The sequence below is a fragment of the Diabrotica virgifera genome, chromosome 7, assembly GCF_917563875.1.
Source record: "Diabrotica virgifera virgifera chromosome 7, PGI_DIABVI_V3a".
NCBI classification, from domain to species: domain Eukaryota; kingdom Metazoa; phylum Arthropoda; class Insecta; order Coleoptera; family Chrysomelidae; genus Diabrotica; species Diabrotica virgifera.
Window position 1 is genome coordinate 149,803,607 of NC_065449.1, and position 5,163 is coordinate 149,808,769.

The window sequence follows — 5,163 nt, forward strand, 5'->3', positions numbered from 1 at the left end:
ATGTCTTAACCAATTTTTGTCTTACAGAAAAACAAAATAAAGCCGAAATATTTATAAAAGCAAGATCTACCTACTTTTCTTTACTCTTTGAGATTTTTCGTATCACTAATACTTTTTAAGTTATTTTGAAAAAACGGCATTTTTCCAAAATAAAAAACTTTTAAATTTTTTCAAAAATAAGAACTTCGAACCGGTCAAACTTACAGATGATATAAACAATAAATATTTGAAGTAAATGGTAAAGCGCTAATGATAAATTTTATTTGGGGTGCGAAATAGGGGCAGATTTTCACGATTTTTTTTACCAAAAAAGGGGCCAACTTTATTTTGAGCGTAACTCGTATAGTTTTGGTGCTAGAAACTTTTATAAAAAATAAATATAAAGCTTTTTTAAACATTTAAAAAAGTTTTAAGAGTTTTTCCCGAAAATTGCTTAATTTTTTGGTTATTTCAGGTTGAAATATTCGATTTGGAATCGGACAAGTAAGAATAATTTTTCATGAGCTTCAACTGTGTCGATAGACTTCATGAATAATTACACCATTTTCTGTATCTTATAAGCTACATTTTTGCTACAAATATTTTTTCGGTATCTAATATTTAATTCGATAAATACTTATTTTTGAGTTATTTTCGAAAAACCCGTCTGAAAACATTGTTTTTTTTTGAAAAATAAACATTTTCACTCGCAAATGACTTGAAAAGTATTAGCATAGATTAAGATACTCTATAGAAGAACAAAAGTTGCTTATAATTAGTCAATTTATACATTTCCAGACATTTTTACATAATATCAGATGACAAGATGGGGCCCCTAAGCGATTGGGGCCCCCGCAAGCTTCACGCTGCGGGGGCCTCTCTTACGACCCTGCTTGTATTAAATTAAAATAGATCAAAAACAAGTGCTATACTTCACATCATGATTTTGACAGCTTACCACACTTATAAAAAATCAAATTATTCTTCTATTTAACAAAACCTGATCAAAAAAATAATCAAACTCTACTAAAAAACATAAGATTTCAGCAAAATTAGGTACACAGAAAATAAAAAATTTAACCACGAGGACAGTTTCTAAATTTTTTGCTACCGACGGCGACCGCGATCTTTAAAACCGCGTACTTTAAGTCTGCCGTGTATCACCGACGGCGAGCCGAGTAAGTCCGCGATCTTTAAACCCGCGTACTTAAAGATTGCGTGTGTATCACGCGCTTTAGGATAATATACGAGATTAGTATCGGGACATCCAGAGAATGACTGAAGTAGCGTACCTTAAAGTGAAAATGCCCACTACAGTTATTACAGAACAAGACTTCTAACCATGGGCGCCCATACCCATGGGCAGGGGGGCCGTGGCCCCCCCTGGCTTTTCGGGTGCTGTACACTATATATGGTTATCCAAAGTATACAAAATATAATGTGCAACATCTTCACGTCTGGCCCCCCCCCTGAAAATTTTTATATGGTCGCCGGTGCTCCTAACTCTTCTTAAATATCATCAAAAGCAAATATAAGTTAAATAACCGCAACACAAAATGACATATCACAAGATGTGCCCTCACGTTTATAGGTACTGAGGGACAAAAACACAGAAAGGTATGGGTTACTAGTCCAGGAACCGAAGCTTTTTACCTCACAATTTTTACAGAATGAATCGATTTGCTTGAAAATTTGAGAATAAGTAGTGGATAGTCCAAGGATCAAAATCTATATGATGCCGAAAGGCGCTTATATCATGGGGGTGGTTGCCACCCCATCTTGGGGGTGGAAATTTTTTATTATATTTTGACCGCAAAAGTTGATAAAAACATTAATTCTAAGCAAAAAATGTCCTATACATTTTTTTGATAAAATTAATAGTTTTCGATTTATTGGCTATCGAAAGTGTTAGTTTTATATCGAAAGAATCAATGTTTTTCGATATATACTCATTTACGATCCACTCAATTTTTGCCGTAGAAAAACTTTTTTTAAACCAAGTTCTTGGAAATTAAATAACCTACAATTTCATATTTAAACATTTTTTCTTATCTCTGATGCTAATATTTCTATTCTGAAGAAAATGGCTTTTTTTACCAACTACAAAAATTCGTTATTCGCTTTTAACTCCAGCTTTTTAAAAACTAATCATTCGAAGCCATTCAAACTTCTAGAATCTATTAACAATACATAAATAAAGAAGAATGAATAAGGTCAATGACTAAAAACACCTCTAACTTACATTATTATGCTTCCAATTGGATTTCTCCTTTTTTCTTTCAAAAAAAATATATTGATTTTTTAACCGTAACTTTTTTTATTTTTTATCTTAGAAAGTTGGGCAAAAAAGAATTTTGTAGGTTGTTTCAAGCTATATAAGCCTATTAATATTAAATCCTTTTAAAACCCTCAGTCGCAAAACGAGGTGACTTTCAAAGGGTTGCTAAAGGTGGTTTTTGCATGTTATTACAAGTTTTAATTGTCAATAGCTCACTTAATTTTTGCAGTAGAAAAAATATTTCCACACCAGGTTCTTGAGAATTAAATAAGCTACAATTTCATGTTTCAATATTTTTTCGTATCTCTGATGCTAATCTTTCTATTCTACAGAAAAGGCCATTTTTTCCATAATACAAAAATTTCTTATTCGCTTCTAACTCCATTTTTTTTTAAACTAATCATTCTAAGCCGGTCAAACTTCTAGAACCTATTAAAAATACATAAATAAAGAAGACCAAATAAAGTCAATGGCTAATTTTAATTAGGGTGGTGATTAGAGGGTTGCTTCCCATTACTTTTTCGCTGAAAAAAATAGGGAGTGTCATTCTTTTCATTATAAGTCACTTAATTTTTGAGCTAGAGACTTTTTTTATTTCTGGAGAGAGATATTTTTAAATACTTTAAATTAGTTTCAACAAGCTATCGTCGAAAAATGCATAGTTTTTCCGTCTTTTGACTTTGAATCTACACTATTTAGCATTTGATGAAGAAGAGCTAACATATAATAAAGTATAGCTCGATTACTGTTGGTCTTAAAGAAAATTAAAAAACGGTTTTGTTTATTTTTTCAAAAGGTACATTTTTATTAAGTCAAGTTGTTTTGATAAAACGAAAACTTTTGGAGTTATTAGCAGTAAACTGATTAAAAACATTGATTTTTTCGATATAAAACTAACACTTTCGATTGCGAATAAATCGAAAACTGTTAATTTTATCAATAAAATGTATAGAACGTTTTTTGCTTAGAATAAATGTTTTTACCAACTTTTGCAGTCAAAATATAATGAAAAATTTCCACCCCCCGATGGGGTGGCAACAAGGGCGGATCCAGGGAGGGGGCCATGGGGGCCATGGCCCCCTCCGAGAATTTAAATAATATAAATTTAAATATTTGCAGTTCAAATGTTTTTAATTTCAAATACATATATATATATATATATATATATATATATATATATATATATATATATATATATATATATATATATATATGTATGTACCAAACAGGGGATAAATACGTTTTCTGGACTAGAATTGAAAAAAAGAAGTAACGGAGAAGCTTTAAGAATGACTTTTGGGTTTTTTATAAATCAAAATGTTGATAATTTTACAGAGTGCCAATTGTTAGTACGATCTTGACAGCCATCAAAATCGTATAAATTTCCATATTCTATACACACAAAGAATAAAAAAGAAGTGAAGCGTTACTTGGGTCACTAGCACTTAGAACAAAAGAGTTGGTTGGTATTTTCGCACAGTCAAAAGGAATTGTTTTACAAATATTGCGTTTCATTTTTCTAATGAAAAATATGGTCACAATAACGGGATGACAGCCCAAAGCCTTGTCACGAAACCTTTAACATCTTTCGCCAAACTCATGAGCAAAGACGGAGTCATATAAACCCATGAAAAGACATCATACCACAAGGAGTGCGTTCAGGTTGAGCTGGATTTTCTAAAAAGTTATCGCAACCCTCAAAAGTCAGTCATTAACCAGATAGACTCTCAGAGGTCTAAACAGAAACAAAAAATAAAGAAAGACTACGATCAATAGTAGGGTCTATAGTTTATAGTGTTCTTAGGTCGACAAAATATTCCTTTAAGAGACCATCGTGATGATGGCCTTATACTTCTGGACGAAGGTGCTGGACCTAGGAATGAGGGGAATTGCTGTGGTACTAAGGCAAAACCCGATATGTCAAAAATTATCGATTTTTCGTTTTTAATGCCAATATGTACATTGAGCGATGAAGAATGTGATGACAAAGCCCTGCATAGCTAAACGCATCCATGTAACCAGTAGATAACAAAAATTGTTTCCGATATGTCCACTATAGGGCTTTTCATCGATTGTCATTTGTTTCGAGCTTGTGTCATGTGTCACATAATATTAATATATCTACGTCATACGTCTTTGGTTTGTATCATTGGTATATAGCGATAACGTACGACGTAGATATATTAATATTATGTGACACATGACAGAAGCTCGAAACAAATGACTGTGAATGAAAAGCCCTATTACAACAACACCGCGAACTTTTAAACTCATCTGCTGCAAAATCACGTTTTTTGACATATCGGGTTTTGCCTTAGCACCACAGTGTTAAGTTTTAAAATCGCATCAGGAGATAAGACTCTTAAATAACACCTATATCCACAGCATCTTCCTGAGCAACATGCATTAGTAGCAGCAGTCAAAATCAATTAATAACATGTTGTGGTGAAGAAATAATTGAAAAAATAATATTTGACGAAACGACTGACGTATCCCACGTGGAACAGCTCTCTCTAAATTTGGGATACATACACAATAACAACATTCGGGAAGACTTTGTCAAATTCATTGACGCTTATGAGAAGCTAAAAATAATTAGTGAAAATAATTAGTAAAGAACAAGGCCTGGCAGGAGAAGCATTGGAAAAAATAGTATTAAACTTGGTGTAAGAACTGTACTTGGATCCGAAGAAATGTGTAGGAATCGGTACTATGGCAGGAATGGTGAGTTTTAAGGCACTTCTCAAAGTGTGTGAAAAGTGACTTAAAACTCACCATTGTAACCCTAATTTTTAAAAATTACCCCCCGTACTTCTGGTACTCCACCCCAAAAAAAGTTTATGGCCCCTCCCGAAAATCGGTCCTGGATCCGCCCTTGGGTGGCAACCACTCCCATGGTAAAAGCG